Source organism: Heteronotia binoei, chromosome 13, assembly GCF_032191835.1.
Source record: "Heteronotia binoei isolate CCM8104 ecotype False Entrance Well chromosome 13, APGP_CSIRO_Hbin_v1, whole genome shotgun sequence".
In the NCBI taxonomy this organism is placed as follows: Eukaryota; Metazoa; Chordata; class Lepidosauria; order Squamata; family Gekkonidae; genus Heteronotia; species Heteronotia binoei.
In genome coordinates, this window is record NC_083235.1 from 21,457,118 (window position 1) to 21,477,318 (window position 20,201).

At 44.0% G+C, this 20,201-nt stretch overlaps 1 protein-coding gene across 1 annotated transcript in view; it reads right to left on the bottom strand.

Annotated features, from left to right (window-relative positions):
* Window positions 1-1,028: 1,028 nt before the first annotated feature.
* The window catches only part of LOC132581778 (twist-related protein 2-like), a 43,468-nt gene continuing 24,295 nt past the window's right edge, over window positions 1,029-20,201 (bottom strand). The window contains exon 2 of the mRNA XM_060253184.1: window positions 1,029-1,359. The gene's annotated coding sequence lies outside the window, so the exon portion shown is untranslated. The remainder of the gene's footprint in view (window positions 1,360-20,201) is intronic.

Below are 20,201 nucleotides of genomic sequence, written 5' to 3' on the forward strand. Positions count from 1 at the left end.
ATTTTTTTTGTTGAGGAGAGGCTATGCTGAATATTTGGTGCCTCTACATCAAAAAACACCCTCACCAGAGCTCCGGATACCCACAGATCAATCCACCATTATACCCTATGGGAATTGGTCTCCACAGGAAATAATGAAGTGCCCAGCAGACATTTCCCTACCTCCCCCCCCCCAGCTTTCTGGTGATCTTGAAGCGAGGGGGAGGGCTTCCAAACTGGGGGATCCCCTACCCCCAGCTAGGGATTGGCAACCCTAACTGTGAAATTAAACTAACAAACTGTCTTCAAATGAGTAAAGTAAAGCCCAGAATAGCTAGTTTTGAGTCCTGTAGCACCTTAGAGACCAACAAACGTTTTCGGGGTATCAGTTTTCGAGAGTCAGTCCCCAAAAGCTTTGTTGGCCCCTAAGGTGCTACGGACTTGAATCTAGCTGTCCCATTGCATACCACCATAGTTGGCTACCCTCTGAAAAGCAAACCCAGGCTTAAGCAAGGATTGAGCCTAGTGTGGACCCTCTTTTTAATACCAGCATAGCTGGAATATGAAATGATAATTCTGAAAGGCTGTGTTCCTCAGCATGTACAAAATGCATTTCCCTTGGCCCAAGTAACAAGGGCCAGCCCTCACCCTCACAGAGAAGAGAAGAGGGAATAGGTTCTCAGCCTCCCATTGGGGGCCTCCAACGTGCTGGCATGAAGCTGGCCTGAAAAGTTCCATCAGCGCCCAACATGCCTGGCACAAGGACGTCACCTGGAATGTCATGTGCAAGGACGTTCTAGAATTTGGGTAAAAACTCTATTGTAAAAACTCTATGGCATTTGGGTAAAAACTCTTATATTGTCAGCGAGCTAAGATCTGGCAACCTTAAGGGGGAACCAGCCTTCCAGATTAATGTTTGGGTAAGCTCTCCAGCAATGCCGCTTTTGGAAACGGGCAAGAGGCAGCTCACTTCGAAAAGCTTTAAGGCCTTGTGGGTTTGGGGCTTAGTTCTAGAAGAAAGCCAACTCTCTTAGGAAACAGAAAGCGATTAAAAAAAAGAGTATTCTTAAAACCTGCAAATTCAAAAAAAAAAATAAATTAGCTCCTGAAAGAGTTCCGTAGACGTTTTGAGATCGGCTTGTTACAAGCAAAGTCATCCGTGCCTATTGAGGTCACTGCTCTGAGGCATCGTGCTTCCCAAAGCCACCGCATGAAAGCATGGGAGTCTCCACTCCTGGATCCACATTGAGCTTCCTTTCCATCATGTTGGGGATGGAAAAGCACCTAGAAAGGGGCCTTCAGTTCCTCTCAATAGGCGTCCCATCGTTGCTCTTGTCTGAGGCAGAAGCATGGCGCATGGTGGCTTTCTTGCTGCGTTTACCTAAAAAGAAAAAGACACACACTAAACAAAACTCAGTGCCATATCTGAATTAGGGTTCCCATTCCCCCACCCCCGGCGGAGTTTCCCCCAATTTTGAGGCCTCCAACCTGCCTACACAGAGATGGCCGACTCAAATGTAATAGGAGGGGGAACACAGCGTAAATGATTCAACCAAACTCACAAAAGCCTGTGTTCACAAAAACGCTACACAAATGAATTAATATAAAATATTCGAAATTCAAAAAGGCATAATTAACAAGTACATACAAACGCTTCCAAATATTTTATATTGGCACGATGCTTGCTACAAAAAAAAAAAAATCTCCTTCCAATAAAGTCCTTACAAACAAGCAGTCTCTTTTCAGTGCTCAATGTTATCTCCACATGAGTCACTATTCTTGAAGAATGATGTGATGTATATAGTAGCTTCAAGATATGATATAACTCCACACCACGCAATTTCTGGATATGAAGCGTGTTTCACTCAGTGGCCCTTCATCAGGTAAGTCTTATCTCCTTCAGGGAAAGAAATTCTATCCAATACAATAATTCCACACTCTTATAATGAAAAGTTTGTATATAGCTTCCTTTTGGGGTCCCCATTAACAACTTTACTCAGCCTTAAAGTTTCACATGATTCAGAGTTCGGGTAATGTCCCTCACTCACTGTTTAAAAATACCTGGGGACCCCTGGGCTATTGCATGAAAAATAAATCTGTCCTGTACTGCTTTGAATGCAGGTTTGCTTGACTGAGTGTCCTCTCTCTGAGGGTTAAAGTACATAAAGAAATCTATTAGAGGTTTAACTAGCAACGCCCTCACCCACTGACATCCAGTGTGCAAGGAAATTAGCTTTGCGATTGTTGTTTTAAAATCATCTTAAAAAAAAAAACTGAATCACTTTTATTGTAAATTGATAACATTTGGGCAGTGGCTAAAAATGCAATACAATTAACAATGCCGTTCCCCATCTATAAGTCTACAAAGGAGCTGTTTTACTGAATTAAGAGCTTTTCTCGCCTACAGAGACCCAGGAGCATAATCTTAAAACTTTCCAGGGATTTTAAGATGTAGGATAATCTGCCCCCAGGAAGATTTCATTCTTTTGGGAAATTTCAAATCCAAAGGTTATGCTTTTTTGATTTGCTGACCTGACACATACTAAGTACTTCTCTCCCCAACCCCGCCCCAATTCCAGTTCCTTTCTGACTCAGTTTTATTTTTCTCCAAAGGAAATTAAACACACAAAACCCTTTGAGATGAGAGACGGGCTCCTTTGAACTGTGTTTCCTTTCTACTTTAAATGAAAGCAGCTGAGATCCCAGTTCCTTCCAGGGATCATAAACCAGACCAATATTATTTTCCACCATAGCTTGGGCAAGGCTGTGTAATTTTATTTTGCTTTTAACGTCTAACGGCTCCTAACCCATGCTAAGTACCTATCATCCTAACCCTTTAGGTTGAAGGAACTCGCTACATCTTCCCTAGCCTTCATGTAACACGAATAGGGTTGCCAATCCCCAAGTGGAGGCAGGGGATCCCCTGGGGCCCCCCACTTCAGGGTCATCAGAAAGTGGGGGGAGGGAAATGTCTGTTGGGCACTCTATTATTCCCTATGGAAAACAATTCCCATATGGTATAACGGAGAATTGTTCTGCAGGTATCTGGGAGAGCTGTTGTTTGAGGTAGATGCACCAAATTTTCAGGATAGCATCCAGTGCCTCTCCTCAAAATACCCTCCAAGTTTCAAAAAAGATTGAACCAGGGGGTCCAATGCTATGAGCCCCAAAAAGAAGGTTTTTCTATCCATTATTTCCAATGGAGGGAAGGCATTTAAAAGGTGTGTGGTCCCTTTCAATGTGATGGCCAGAACTCCCTTTGGAGTTCAATTATACCTGCCACAACCTTGATTCCAGCTCCACCTCAGTGTCTCCTGGCTTCACCCCCAAAATCTCCTGGCTCCACCCCCAAAGTCCCCAGATTTTTCTTGAACTGGACCTGGCAACCCTAAACATGAATGTAAGGCTCTTGATCTGATAAACAGAAAATCAAGGGACCACTGAAACCCCTTGGCAGGGTGATGGAGAGCTGGGCAGGGGAACATCTGTAGTGAAATTGCTTTTCAGTTTCAGAGGGCAGCCATGTTGGTCTGCAGTAAAACAGATCTGATTCTAGTAACACCTCAGAGAAAGTTTTAGGACAGAAGCTTTCAACAGTCCACTCTCCCTTGGTCAGACAGGAGTAGAAATGGAGATATCTGGCTGGTCACAGGTCCAATTCAAGAAATATCTGGGGACTTTGGGGGTGTAGCCAGGAGACACTGGAGGTGTAGCCAGGAGCATGGGTGTGACAAGTATGACTGAACTCCAAAGGGAGTTCTGGCCATCACATATAAAGGAACTGCACACCTTTTAAATGCCTTCCTTCCCTAGGAAATAATGAAGAATAGGGGCACCTTCTTTGGGGGCTTATAGAATGAACCCCGTGGTCCAATCTTTTTGAAATCTGGGGGTTATTTTGGGGAGAGGCACTGGATGCTATCCTGAAAATCTGGTGGCTCTACCTCAAAAAACAGCCCCCCCCCATGGATCAATTCTCCATTATTTCCTATGGGAATCAGGCTCCATAGGGAATAATAGAGTTCCCAGCAGACGTTTCCTTCCCTTCCCCTTGCTTTCTGATGACCCTGAAGCGGGGGGAGAGCCTCCAAACTGGGGGATCCCCTGCCCCCACCTGGGGATTATCAACACAGAAATGCTGTGCTGAGGCATTACAAACGTCCATGCTATGCAATATATACACATTTATCATCACTCATTCATCGTGTTACTACAATTCAGCATTCTGTTGTATTCAAAGTCCAAAGCGCATAAACATAAATAAATATCCACTCCAGATGCTTAAAAATAAAAGATGAGGTACCAACTCCTGCTGTCCTTTGTAATTTTTCCAGACACAGGTGATACCATGAAGCGACAGTTTTTCTTCAAGGCAGAAATCCTCCAATCCAACCCGTGAGGCAACACGAAATCGGCTGTAGTTGTGTTGCATTCAGACTTCCACTGACCGCATTTATGAACTAGGAACCAGTGCTAAGGCAGCTGCTCTCATTCGCGTTAGGTTGTCAATTTCAATTAGCAGAAAGATGAATGAGTGATGATAAATTTGTATATATTGACATAACATAGACGTTTGTAATGCTTTAGCACAGCGGTTTCTGTGTTGATAATTATCTATACGCTGTGGTTTCATCTATGTTTTGATCCACATGGGGATTGGCATCCTACTTACCCCTGACTGGAGACCCAGCCTTGCCCACCACCCTGCCTGGTCACGCCGGCATTGGATGGCCCTTAATTGGACAGAAGAAGTGGCTGCCCCGCCTTGCCCAAGCCCATCCCCACAGACAGTCCAAGACCCCAGCATACACTGTCATGGAACTGGATTGCTGAAGCCCAGCCTTGGAGGCCGAAAGAGAAACCTCCGCTTTGCTCCGCCAAGCTGCCAACTTTACATGGAGTGGTGACTGCTTGCCCAAGAGAAGCTCTGGGCTTATGCACACAATCACCCACCCCTCTGGACAGGTCTTGGCCAAACAATATCGCTTCCTGCTTCCATGAGGGCTGAGGTTTCCAGTCTTTTGACACAAGATAGTCCCACTGAACACCTTGAAATGTGCTGCTCCAGGGCTTTTTCTTGAGCAGGAATGCACAGGAACGCAGTTCCGGCTGGCTTGACATCAGGGAGTATGGCCTATTATGCAACTAAGCTTCTGCTGGGCTTTTTCTACAAAAAAGGTCCTTGCTGCTCCCAAAGCATGCATCTTGAAATGCATGCACCATGAAATGTGCTGCTCCCAATGCCTATATATATAGGGCTTTTTTTGTAGCAGGAACTCCTTTGCATATTAGGCCACACCCTCCTGATGCAGCCATTAAGACAAACTGTTAAATGCCCTTGATAGCCTCTAAGTGCTTTTGTGTCCAGCAGTGGATGCAGACATTTCAGGAAATTGCAGGAATGTGTAAAACAAGGAAATGAATTTCTGCAAATGAAAATAGGCAGAGAAAAAGGGGAGATGAGGAGGATGCATTCTACCAAGTTGATTGCCCAGTGCTATGTCCTGTAAGTGGCAGTATAATTTCAGATTTTAATATGTTTTAACTTTTTTCACCATTTTAATGAACACCAAACTTAAGTGATCTGCAAATGGGCCTTCTCGCCATTAAAAATAAAATAGCATTACTGTAGGGGCCTGAATGATTCAGACTGCTGGGACAGCACTGAGTCCTTCCACCATGCCGTTTCAGTGAGCAGCACTTTTTTGGCTGTTGTTATCCCAGGATACCTGACCTGGATGGTCCAGGCTATCGCAGTCTCATCATATCTCTGAAGCTAAGCCAAGTGGTTCTGATTAGATGGAACACCACCCAGGAAGACTTAGGTATGTGAAGATGGGCCTATACTTTATTTTTAAAATACAAGTTTTGTCTTAACTATGTAATCTGCCTTGAATCTCAGTGAGAAAGGCAGACAATAAAATAGATGATAGAGATTAGAGAGAGAGAGAGAATAGATGATTGATGATGATGAAGATTAGATTAGATAGATAGATGATAGATAGATAGACAGACAGACAGACAGACAGACAGACAGACAGACAGACAGACAGACAGACAGACAGACAGACAGACAGACAGACAGACAGATAGATAGATAGATAGATAGATAGATAGATAGATAGATAGATAGATAGATAGATAGATAGATAGATAGATAGATAGATAGATAGATAGATAGATAGATATAGATAGATAGATAGATAGAATTAAAGAGGTCAGTACAGAGAGACTAGAGGGAAAGAACAGACAAGGCTAATAAACTGCATACTAAAGGTATTAAACTTTCTGAAGAAGGATCCAGTTCTAAACCCACTTGCAAAGGTTCGGATCCTGTGTCATCTCTTTGCTCGCAGAAGGTTTTTCCATCAGACCAGTGAGACTTCCTTGCCTCCCCATCCCTCTGCAGTCCAAGATGAGCCCCCAAATGCTACTCCTGGAGACAAAGAACTCGAAGACTAGTATGAGGGGCAACTGGAGGTGTGCAGTATTGTATGTGTGTGTGTAGGGTGGGGAACAGCAAAAACCACCACCACTCTTTCCATCAGCAGAAATTCACTGTGGGATTCAAGCCAAACTCTACTTTACTTTCCAGTTGTGTATGGAATGCTGGCTTGTGAGCTGCCTTGGAAGGTCTACGTGAAACTCTTCCCCAGGATCAAAAGTAGGAATCTCTCATCAATTCACTGGCATAGCATGAGGGGGCTCGGGGGGAGGGACTTGCCCTGGGTGCAAAATTTTTAGGCGTGCAACGTGGAAGGAAGGACAAGAATTTAAAAATAGTGCACCCTCCCCATCACACAGAAAATCTCCCAATGTTCAAACATTCTACACAGTTTTCCAACATGACGGGGACAAATAAACGTTGCCACATAACATTTTACAGTATTTTTCTTCTTGCTACTTATAGCCATACTGTCTTCATGAAATCTTTATCGATGAATTACATACAGAATGCCTATCAATAGCATGATTTCCCGTTTGAAGATACTGGTACTGTAATGTTCCATAACTTGTATAAAAATCATATTTAAATTCTTAATTTTACACTAAGTGAATGCTACAACTATGTTCGCTGACATAAATCGCCTTTGGTGCCACGTTGTCATGTATAAGGAAGTCAGTCCTGATGAGCAGATTGCTAAGTGGACAGCTTTAGATTTGCTTTGGTGGGTATATAAGTGGAAGCTGCAAGAGAGTTTGACTAACTGTTGTGACATTAAGACCCCTTTTAACGATCACTGTTTCAACTGCCAGTTGTGAAAGAAGTTTCTTAAAACTTAAATTAATCAAAACATATCAAAGGTCTACAGTAAGCTAAGAAAGACTGAGTAACCTAACAATACTATCAACTGACAGAGATTCAATGTAGATTTCAATACTATTATTACAAATTTGCACAAATGAAATAAATTTGAGTATGCTAGCTACAGCATTAAATTTGTTTTGCTTTAATTACATCAGTATTGTTGTGACATTAAGAACCTTTTTAACGATCACTGTTTCAACTGCCAGTTGTGAAAGAAGTTTCTCAAAACTTAAAATAATCAAAACGTATCAGAGATCTGCAATAAGTCAAGAAAGACTGAGTAACCTAGCTGCAGCATTAAATTTGTTTTACTTTCATTACATCAGTATTTTCTTAAAATACAATACATGTGCTGGGGGGCGGGGGGTAAGGGGTTCAATACTGGACTGGTGGAAGGGATTCAATGAGTGCTAACAGTCCACAGGTTAGGGGCACAATACTTGCCTTGCCCTGGGTGTTGGCAACCCACACTACGCCACTGCATCTATTTACACTGAACAAGTTTAGACTTATTTTTCATCTCTGTAAATAGTCAAGAGACTTCATTTGCAGTCATTTGGGCACACTCTGCAGAGACAACCCCAAATTTGCCCTTCGGACTTCTGCTCCCAGATCAACTGATTCTTTTTGATCTTTCCTAGTCTTGTGACCCATTTCTAGATAATGATTTGATTTAGAGCACCTGTCCATACTTCAAAAGTCACTGCATTAGGGACACACAGGGGTCTCTATGTGTCTCTGCACTAAGGTCATCATCTTCAGGTTGGGAAATACATGGAGATTTTGAAGCCTAAGGTAGGTGGTGTTTGGGCATGGGATAGGGTTACCATATTTTGGAAAATGAAAAAGAGGATATATTTCCTGACTGACTAATACAGACTAGTGATCACTTTGATAAATCTCATCTTAAATTTGTTACCATTCCAGAGGGCCTGTAAAACGGAGCTGTTCCGCCAGGCCTATGGATGGAGGCAAGCAGGCGTCCTCATTTCAATACACCATCCAACTGGCCTCCGAGCACTGATTGCCATCTTGATTGCTAAAAATCGGGCCCATACTGCTGACATCCTTTGGCTATCTAAGTTGCCTTCATCAATCATGTCTTAATTTATGTGTTCACACCATTCATGCTGCCTTAAATTAATTTTGATTTAATGGTTTAATTGTTTTAACTGTTAAATTGTTGGTTTTAATTGTTTTACTATGTTGTGATCTGCCCTGAGCAAATTATGGGAAAGGGTGGACTATAAATCTACAAAACAAACAAACAAATAAATAAAATACTCCTGCTATTTAAGATGTGAACAGGGAATATCCCTAACCTTCCAACCCCGGATGAAGACTTTTTCTTCATTTTTTTTTAAAAAGAGACCAAAAGAGGATGGACTCCAAAAAAAAAAGAGGACATGCCATCTAAAAAGGGGATATCTGGAAACCCTGGCAGGGGAGAAACATCAATGGGGTCTAATGCCATGGAGTCCACCTGTCAATGTAGACCTTTTCCCCAGGTGATGTGATATCTGTCACCTGGAGATCCATTGCAATAGCAGGAGATCTCCTGCCACCACCTGGGGGCTGACAACTCTACTCAACAGCACACACTTTTCCCCTTTTGCAATGGCACATGGAGACTGGTGTTGAAGTTTTCCATGAGTTGCCAACCCTGATTGGCCAGAGGCAGCAGTGGGACAAAAGCAATGAGCAGACATATTACAGGAAGCAAGGCTTTCCCTCCTGTCTGCTTCTAAAAAGCAACAGAGTTTTAAGAGCATTTTGATATGGTAAGAGAAAGGCAAGTCATTCCCTCCCCTTCCTTCCCCGCAGACTAAAATTGCAAGTGACCCAGTTTGACTGGACTGATTGCTCATCTGGATGGCACAGGAAAGGTAGCATTCAGATCTGGTCTTGAATATGCTACTGGACTGAAATATTGTCGTTTTACTGCAGACTTACACGGGTTCCCTGTGAAACTATCTACATGAAATCCTGTGACCCGAGTTTAATGGTATTCTCCAGGGGTGGAATTCTAGCAGGAGCTACTTTGCATATTATGCCACACCCCCAATGTAGCCAATCCTCCAAGGTTCTTTTTTGCAAGCTCTTGGGGGATTGGCTACATCAGGGGTGTGTAGCGTAATATGCAAAGGAGCTAGAATTCCACCCTTGGTATTCTCTATGATGTTTTTCATTTCATTGCCACCAATCTTACATTTTACTTGCATCTCCTGGATTTTTACATTTTGTTTGCAAGCTTGCAGTGTGATGAAAGACACACAAAGAAAATTAATCCTTGCTAGAACAGGCCAAAACACTGGCTCTTCCAGGGTCCCCAAGATGCATACAAGCAAGCAGGGCACAGAGGCCAAAGACCTCCCCCGCCCCCCACATCGCCTCCAATTGCCAGCCTCCTTCAACTGGTAAAAAGTTTTTACAAAGTTGAGGACAAATGGATATAAGTAAATCTGCTCTTTAAAAGCATGTCGATAGATCCAGGTGGGCAGCCGTGTTGGTCTGAAGCAACAGAGCAAAGTTGGAGTCCGGTGGCACCTTTAAGATCAACAAAGTTTTATTCAGAATGTAAGCTTTCATGTGCATTGCCAGACAATGAAATAGGGAACAGTATGTGTGCATGCACACATAAGCTTACATTCTCAATATAACTTCGTTAGTCTTTAAGGCACTAAACGGTGAAGATAGTCCCCTGTGCAAGCACCAGTCATTTCTGACTTCCCCAGTCATCTACACTTTCCCCCCAGCAAGCTGGGGACTCATTTTATCGACCTTGGAAGGATAGAAGGCAGAGTCAGCCTTGAGCCAGCACCTTAAACCAGCTTCCACCGGGATCAAACTCAGGTTGTAAGCAGACTTGGACTGCAGCTTACCACTCTGTGCCACGGGGCTCCAACTTTAAAAGCATGGATATATATATATATATTTTTAATAAATTTAACGAAATCAACAATAATTTCAAATAATCTATGTCAGACTTCCTCAGGCAGACCTTTTTATAATGTGGGGGGCCACAACTGAGGAGGCACCCATGCAGGCAATTGTTGATTTAGTCCATTTGCAAGGCAGATATGTCTAATCCTCTTTTTCAAAATTCCCTTGGTTTCAACATCTGGGACAATCTTTCCATTCCTAGTTTATGCAAAGATCTAATCCCAATATCATTGGTAGCTGCCAAAATGTCTCTGGCTTGCTTTTGGAAAACACCCATCTATCTCATCATTTAGACAATGTCTCCAAAGAGTTTGGGAAATTCTAGCCATGGACAAAATATCTGATTGCATCTCAATAAATGAAAATTCCTTATTTAACTCATATGACCTGGAAAAAAATGTTTTCCCTTTTTTGAATTCATAGAAAAATACAAGTTTACTAAAAATTGGCCTCCTAACAAGAACTGTTGCTTTATATTGTATTGATGTATTATTTTCTGTACCAACCTTTTCCCACCTAATTATTATTTTGTGTTATACTTTGACTTTTTATGGTTATTTTTATTTTACTACCTGATTATCATTGTAACGTCTGACATACTTACATCATTTACACTCCTTTGTTGCAAGACTATTTGTAAAAAGTTTGTTATAAAAAAATTCCCTTGGTATAATCAATCAATCAATCCAAAATAGCATTATTTAAAGAATTAGCTATTCACATTGTTCCATAGCAACCCAAAATAACAACATAAGAACATCAGAAGAGCCCTGCTGGATCAGACCAGTGGTCCATCTTTTCTAGCATCCTGTCTCACACATTGGCCAAACAGCTCCTCTGGAGGGCCAACAAACAGGGCATAGAGGCTGAGGCCTTCATGAGAACATCAGAAGAGCCTTGCTGGATCAGACCAGTGGTTCACCTAGTCCAGCATCCTGCCTCACACAGTGGCCAACCAGTTCCTCTGGAGGGCCAACAACAGGGCAGAGAGGCCTAGGCCTTCATAAGAACATCAGAAGAGCCCTGCTGGATCAGATCAGTGGTTCACCTTGTCCAGCATCCTCTCTCACACAGTGGCCAGCCAGCTCCTCTGGCGGGCCAACAGGGCATAGAGGCTGAGGCCTTCCCCTGATATTATCTCTTGGCAATGGTATTCAGAGGTTTAGTGCCTCTAAACATGGTTCCGTTTAGTCACCATGGCTAGTAGCCCCCAATAGACCTATTCCCTGATAGACCTATCCTCCATTAATCTGTCTAAGCCCCTTTTAAAGCTGTGGCCATCACTACATTCTTGGGTAGCAAATCCCACAAATTCCACTCATTGAGTATTTTTTGTGTGTGTCCATCCTGAATCTATTGCCCATCAGTTTCATTAGATGCCCTCAAGTTCTAGTATTTTGGGTGGAGAAAACCCACACAGACCAGCCCACGTAGCACTGCATACAAGCTTTCAAGTTCTCCAGAATTCTTCAGAAGCGTGGTGGACTGGGCTGTTGTTTTTGTTACTAAACGGTACAGGGTGAGTATTGGTTATAGTTTCTGAAATTTTGAAAATGTTACATACTTCCTGATTTTGAATCTGTTGGGTCCAAGATTCCCAATCAGGCAAATCCCAAGAGGACAGCTGTGCTTGTCCATTTGCAAACAGGACTGAAATGACGTAACACATTTGTTGTATCAACTGAAAAGACTAACACATTTGCTGGAAAAACTAACATATTCCGACTTATGAAAGCTCCTGCTGTAATTAATGTTTTGAGGGTATTATAGGGCTCTGTTCTTTATGGAAGATTTCTGTTGTCTACTGTTCCCTCACCCTGTCCTGGACAGCCCAAGCTAGCCTCATCTTGTTAAATCTTGAAAGCCAAGCAGAATCAGCCCTGGTTAGTTTTTGGATGGGAGACCTCCAAGGAATACCAGGGTCACTATGAAAAGGCAGGTGAAAGCAACCAACTCAATGCTTCTTGTCTTGAAAATCCTAAGGGATCTTCATAAGGGATCTTCAGCTGTGATTTGATAGCACAAAGTAACTAATAACTGTCCCTAACCGTGCCTGTTGATTTAAGTCTGAGACAGGAGGGTTTTAAAGAACTATTGTACAGCCATTAGAGGTTCTTGAAATGTGTAACTAATATGATGATGCCGAAAAATAGGTGAGAATTACTGATACGACTTGGAAGTGAGCACCTCTTTACAATCATGAGCATCCGGTAGCCCAAGAGACCCTGGTTCAACAGTAAACAACCACTTCAATACAGAACCATACAGGGGCCATCAAAAATGATGAACATGTTTTCCTCACGTGCCAATTTTACCAGGAGGTACGGGCAAGGCTAATTAGTCCCTGAATAAGTAGATTTCAAGGCCATTCCAGTCTTTCTAATTTTGAGGTCACTAGGAAGTTTCTAATGGGAATGAACACACAGACTACAGGTCCTTGTGCGAGGGTCTTTTCAATTGCATGTGAAGCCCGCAAAGATATATTATGTTCTGAAGCCAAATTTTAATTGCTATTTTATGTACCCTATTTTCTACTGTTATCTTATGCGACATTTGAATATTTTGTAAGTGTTTTAGCTTTGTTTTTTAGCTTTTGTAATTTTTTCCTGATTTGTGCTTCGCCCTTGACCGTGTTAAAATTGAACAAATGAATGAATGAATACAGAACCATGTAGCACTTAATAAAATAGCAAGAAAATACCTTGCTTATTTACAATTGTGTAGAAGAAACAATTCCATGATAATGGGGTTTAATAAACATTTCTGTGAAAACCAACTCGTGTCTATCTTTAATTCACTGTTTGTTGGAAATAGTTCTTATCATCAGTCCTTCAACATAGTCATTAAGTCAGGTAAAAATCTCTGCTGTAAGCCATTCAATATGTGTATAGAAAAGTGGTAGATGCAAGAGGAACCGGTTTTGATCCAAAGATCTGCTTTAGTTTCACAGCCAAAATCCCGAAAGGTTATTCCTGGATGCACCAGTCCAAGTTAAAGTTGACTACAGTTGTCTGCTCTCTATGGCTGGTAAAACTTCTCCTTACCCAGCATTCAATGTGTCAAAATGTGTTGCAAACCTGAATTCTTAAACTTGGCATTCACTTGGGAAAGCTCAGCCTAACTGGAAATAGACCGCAGCAGCTACAAAGCTCCAGGGAAGAAAAGCGATACCTGCACCGTTAATCAGAACAGCCACCCTCCACTTCCCAAGCTAATTGTCTGATTTGATTTCAACAATCTGGCAACAGCCAATCTGAGGGGGGAATGTTGCCTTTGAGCATTACCAGCTGAATGGGTGTGTGTGGGGGGGGAATAGGTTGGTCAGCTCATGTGCCTTGAACCCTGACTTCAAGTGCAGAAATAGGTGGTGAATCTTTTTATGGTAGAGGCAATGACAAATGACTGTGCATCGAAAGCACAGCAACAATGGCCGGCTCCAAAGCTAGTCACACAGCTGCTTTCATAAGGGGTCCACATGTGTAAGCAGCAGGGTCTTTTTTTTAGCAGGAACTCCTTTGAATATTAGGCCATACCCCCAAGATTTAGCTAATCCTCCAAGAGCTTACAGTAGGCCCTGTAATAAAAGTGCTGGTTCAGGTAGCTGGCTCCAGGTTGACTCAGCCTTCCATCCTTCTGAGGTAAGTAAAATGAGTACCGAGCTTATTGGGGGGAAAGTGTAGATGACTGGGGAAGGCAATGGCAAACCACCCCGTAAAAAGTCTGCTGTGAAAACGTTGTGAAAGCAACATCACCCCAGACTTGGAAACAACTGGTGCTTGCACAGGGGACTACCTTTACCTTTTTTTTAAGCAGCTGGTAAGCATTTCAGAATGGCAAATAGACACAGCAACACAGTTTTAGCCTTATTTCATTTATATAAGCAATCTGCTGGGTTGAGTAACTTGGACGCCAGCATGTCTTTGAAACAGATTCAAAGCTAATGTTTCACTAGAGATGGAAGAGGGACCAAAACAATAAATTAATATCTCCTATCATGAAAACAATTTCCTCTTGGTCCTACATCCAAGACTGAAATAGGGGAGTGGTTCCGAATCTCACGGAGCGAATGTTGGTCAACCACTACCTCACCCAGAGATTCTGGGGGACAAATGGGGAAAGGTGAAAGCTGTGTATGCTAACGTGAGATCCTTAAAGGAAGGGTGGGATAAAAACAAAATAAACTGGATTTTGATACCTCCACAGCAAGGTTCCTTACCCTCCACCCCCTGGATTTGGTTTCCAAACCTGAGTAACTTAGAGTATCCATACAACTTTGTGGTTGCAAACTTGTAATATGTTTTAATCATCTTTCCCCCTTCTTTGATAAGCTCTTTTCCCAGAGCTGATTTGTGCTAAACTTTTCGGAAGCAGTCCAGTACAAGCACATTGTAGGGTTGCCAATCCCCAGGAGGAGGCAAGGAGTCCCTTGGTTTGGAGACCCTCCCCCTGCTTCAGGGTTATCAGCAGGGCGAGGGGAGGGAAATGTCTGCTGGAAACTCTATTATTCCCTATGGAGACTTATTCCCATAGAAAATAATGGAGAATTGATCCACGGGTATCTGGGGCTCTGGGAGGGGCTGTTATTTGAGGTAGAGGCACCATATTTTCAGTATATTATCCAGTGCCTCTCCCAAAAATACTCCCCAAGTTTCAAAAAGATTAGACCAGGAAGTCCAGTTCTATGAGCCCCCAAAGAAGGTGCCCCTATCCTTCATCATTTCCAATGGAGGGAAGGATTTAAAAGGTGTGCGGTCCCTTTAAATGTGATGGTCAGAACTCCCTTTGGAGTTCAATTATGCTTGTCACACCCTTGCTCCTGGCTCCACCCCAATGTCTCCTGGCTCCACCCCCAAAGTCTCCTGGCTCCACCCCCAATGTTCCCAGATATTTCTTAAATTGGACTGGGCAACCCTAGCACACTGTCATGCTGTCCAAATAGAAATAGTCAAATCTTCTTGCTTTGCAATGGTCCCACCTGCATCAGTGCCATTTCCCTGCTCTCAGCCCCTCCTGCCCTCCATATTCCCAATGTTAACACTAGATGGGGTTTTTTTAGAAAAGTAGTAATTGCTATAGTGCTATAGCAATTTCAACACTGTAGTGCCATAGTGATTTTTCTTGTTTTTAAAGCAGCAGGGTAAAATTGCAGGGGAAATGGCAGCCACAGGAGGAAAGTGTGCAGAAAACTCCCATGCAGAAGCATTTTGTTGCTTTTGGGCAATCCTGTGCATTTGCAGAAACAATGGAAAATCCTCAACGCATGAGAGCTACCCCTTCTTGCCTGTTTAAACACATTTCTTCCCTGCTCACTCAGTGAAAAGTGCATAACAATTAATACAGCAAAACTAGCAAAACTCGCAAAATAAAAGTAGTAGAACAGAATTAACAAAAGCAGGGGAATATACTATAAGATGGAAGCAATAAAACTAACCATTAAAAGCAAGAGAAAATGTGGAAAAGAAGGCAAAAATATAGGTGCTAGCTACTACCAAACACCCAGGGGGGAAAACTCTTCACCTGAGATCCAAGAGGACATTATCACAGTGTGATTGATCTGTGACTGAGGCAAAGATCACCTAATGCTGATGTCTGGTCAGGGAATCCCAGTGCTCCTGGGGCAGGGAAAGTGTAGCGGTGGGAATAGGCAAAAACTAAAGGGAAGGAGACTGAGATATGGGAATGCTTGCTATCCTTCCAGTCTATGTCCCATCCCAATGGTAGCAAGTAGTGGGGCCAAGAGAAATTACCCACCTCCGTCCCTGGTGTTGTGCAATGCCAGGTCCATTATTAATAAGACTGCAATCCTACGAGACTTCCTGCAGGAGCAGGCAATGGACCTGGCTTACGTGACCGAGACCTGGGTGCGAGATGGAGAGATGGTAGCTCTCTCTCAAATGGCTCCACCTGGGTACTCAGTCCTTCACCAGTCACGGTCTAGTGGGTGGGGGGAGGGGTGGCACTACTTATATGGGAGACTTACTCCTTCCGGGCGCTCCCATTCCCAATGATTACTGGCATAGAGTGCGCCGGCCTGGTATGGGATGTGGGGGAGAGTTTGGCTATCTGGCTAGTGTACCATCTGCCTACTGCACCAGCCAGTGCTTTACCATCCCTGATGAAGGCCATAGCAGGCTGGGCATTGGAGTAGCCACAGCTTTTAGTCCTGGGTGACTTCAACGTCCATGCTGATAACGCAAAGTCCTTACAGGCAACGGACCTGGTGTCATCCATGGCGACACTGGACTCTCCCAATATGTAACAACTACCACCCATCAGGCCAGGTACACGCTGGATTTGATCTTTGTGGTGGGAGTTACAGTGGACCAGATTACTGCCAAGGCAGTGCCATGATCGGACCACTATGCCCTGAAGGCCCGTATGGCTGTGCCGCCACAACCCTGTTTAGGCGGTGAGCATATTTTGGTTCGCCTGCAAAGCCAGATGGACCCTATGTGGCTTCAAATGGCTCTGCGGAATCCTTGGCCCCCTGGCGACTCACTGGATGAACTAGCGGAAATGTGGCATCAACAACTCTCCGCAGCCATCGACGAGATTGCTCCCCGGCGCCCTCTTCATTGCCGCTCAAGGCTTGCACCATGGTATACCCCGGAGTTGCGGCTGATGAAACGGCAACTAAGATGGCTAAGACGGCAGTGTGCCCGTGACAAAGCAACAAGAACATCTTATAGGCTGTTCATGAAGTCCTATGAGATGGCAGTTAAGGCTGCAAAGAGGGCTTACTTTGCAACCTAGATTGCATCTGCGAATTCTCGCCCGGCCCAATTATTTAGAACAATTCAGATGCTTACAAACTTGCCACAGAGCAGACCAAACAATAAGGAATTGAAAATTGGCTGTGGGGCTTTTGCAGATTTTTTTGCAGATCTCTCCGCCAATCTTGACACAGTGAGTGAACTCAAGGCCCCAAGTGCATCTTCTAGTTTGATCCTAGACCATTTCACTCCACTCAGCTTGGAGGAAGTTGACAAGGTCATTTGTACTGTACATCCCACTACCTGTGATCTGGGCCCGTGCCCGTCCTGATTGATACATGCTTACTGGATGGAATTGTGAACCCCATTGCAGGTGATTATCAACAGGTCCCTGATTGAAGGAACCTTTCCCATGCCCCTTAAGGAGGCAGTAGTACACCCTCTCCTCAAAAAAACATCTTTGGACCCGACCTTATTGGCAAACTACCGGCCGGTGTCAAACTTGCCCTTTCTGGGTAAATTCATTGAGAGGGCAGTGGCAGTACAGTTACAGGGATTCTTGGATGACGCTTCTGTTTTAGACCCATTTCAGTCTGGCTTCCAGCCAGGCCATGGGACGGAAACAGTACTGGTCACCCTCATGGATGATCTCTTGAGACATCTGGATCGGGGCGGCTTGGCAGTGCTGTTGTTGTTAGATCTGTCGGCTGCGTTTGACACAGTCGACCACCAGCTTCTGTCCCTCCGCCTCGCTGACGTGGTGATTCAGGGGTCTGCCCTGCAATGGCTTACCTCCTTTCTCCAAGGCCGGGGACAAAGGGTGGCTATAGGGGAGCAGTTGTCCCAGAGGCATCCTCTTGTATGTGGGGTCCCTCAGGGGGCAGTCCTCTCCCCAATGTTGTTTAACATCTACATGCACCCCCTTGCCCAGATTGTCCGGAGATACGGGCTGGGTTGTCACCAGTATGCGGATGACACTCAGCTCTATCTATTGTTGGGGGGCGAGTCTAGCTGTGCCCTGGAAGATCTGGACCTGGCATTGTAAGCCGTAGTGCAATGGCTCAGGCAGAGTCGACTGAAATTGAACCCAATGAAGACAGAGGTCCTGTGCCTGAGTCGAAGTGGCCTGGGTAAGGAAATCCCCTTGCCATCCTTTGATGGGATGCTATTAGCGCCAGCATCGAAGTTCAAGAGCTTGGGGGTGCTCCTGGAGCCTTCGCTGACAATGGATGCCCAGGTAGCAGTCACTGCCAAATCCGCATTCTACCATCTTAGGCGAATAAGGCTGTTGGTTCCATACCTGGAGCGCGACGACTTGGCAACTTGATCCATGCAACGGTCACCTCGAGAATATACTGTAACACCCTCTACATGGGGCTTCCCTTGACTCAACTTCGGAGGCTGCAACTGGTGCAAAACGCAGTAGCTGGATTGTTAATGGAGCTACCTGTACAGGAGCACATTCAACCTGTGCTGAAAGCGTTACATTGGTTGCCTGTGGTGTTCCAGATTCATTTCAAGGTGCTGGTTATAACCTTTAAAGCCCTATATGGCCTGGGACCTGTCTACCTTCGGGACCACCTTTCCCCATACATACCCCAGAGAGAAATAACGTTCAGGGTCTCAAAATCTTCTAAAGACCCCTGGACCGAAAGAAGCTCAATTGACCAGCACTAGAGCCAAAGCAATCTCGGTAACAGCCCCCACTTTGTGGAATGCCCTCCTCGAAAACATCAGGGCCCTGCGGGACCTGCCACAATTCCACAGGGCCTGTAAGACCGAACTTTTCAAACTCACCTTTAATGGTTAGGGGGAGGTGGCTATTACCTTCAGCATCGACAATCTCACTGAATTAATATAATGGAAAACAGAAGCTTGCCATCTCAGATTTTTAATATATATGGAAATGTTTTTATAGATCTAATTTTAATATGTTTGCTAATGTTTTTAAACTGTTGGTAGCCACCCTGAGCCTGTCGGGGGAGGGCGGGATATAAATCTAATAAATAAATAAATAAAACTTAACACATTTGCCTAGGGACAAGAGGCTATCACCAAGAAGACCCCATCTCTAATAGCCACCCACCTTATCTTTCAAAGTTGGAGCAGAGAGATGGTCTCTGATGAATACCTCAACTGCTGGGTAGGCTCCAGTGACAGCATGCTATCCTTGTAAATTTTGGTACTTAAAGGCCTAGCTTAAAGGCCTAGCACTTTGAACTGTGCCCAGAAACATGTTGGCAGCTGTGCATCCTCAGCAATGACAAGATACGTTCCTCATAATCTCTACCAGCTGGCAACTTTGCAGCTGCCTTTTGATCCAACAGCCGTTTCCAAACTGCCTTTGAAGGCAGCCCCCATGGAGAGCACATTGCAGTAATCTAACCAGGATGTGATCAGACTCAGAGCAAGAGTAATGGCGACCAGACCTTGATTTGCAAGCAAAGTCCTGGGCTGGTGTACCAGCCCAAGCTGGTGAGTGGCAGAAGGTGTCATGGAATACCCTTCTGGGATCCCGTAACAACACATCTGATGAGATTTGATTATTTAATCCATTTCCAATCAGATGTCCAATCAGTCTTTCCTCCTCAAACCAAGGTCAGTTCAAATGGCTTTGCTGCCCCAGGAGAAAAGAAGGAGGAAGAGGAGAAGAATCAAGTGGGCAGCTGTGTTGGTCTGAAGCAGATGAACAAAGCAGGAGTCAAGTCGCACCTTTAAGACCAACAAAGTTTTATTCAGAATGTAAGCTTTCATGTGCTAAAAGCACACTTCTTCAGACGAGGGGATCAGGTACAGTGTGCTTTTAGCACACAAAAGCTTACGTTCTGAATAAAACTTTGTTGGTCTTAAATGTGCAACTCGACTCCTGCGAAGAAGAAGAAGAAGAAGAAGAAGAAGAAGAAGAAGAAGAAGAGATTGGATTTATACCCCACCCTTCACTCTGAATTTCAGGGTGAATTCATACTACACTAACTAATGCGTTTTACATCTGGGTTTTTACTGTGTAAGTATTATATAGTGGGTTTAAAGCATTGAGGAGACGAGGTAACCGTGATAACAGCTCTTTATTAGCGACAGCATGGTAATGACTGCTCCCAACAAGACTGACGACCTGCAGGCCAAACCTATATACAACTCTAAGCTCCCGCGCAAGCTTGCCATTGGTTCATTCAAACAGGCAGGGATCTGTGATTGGTGTAGGGCAGCAGGTATTTGGATCCCACTTCCCACTTTTCTCCAGTTCCCAAGCTCTACTCT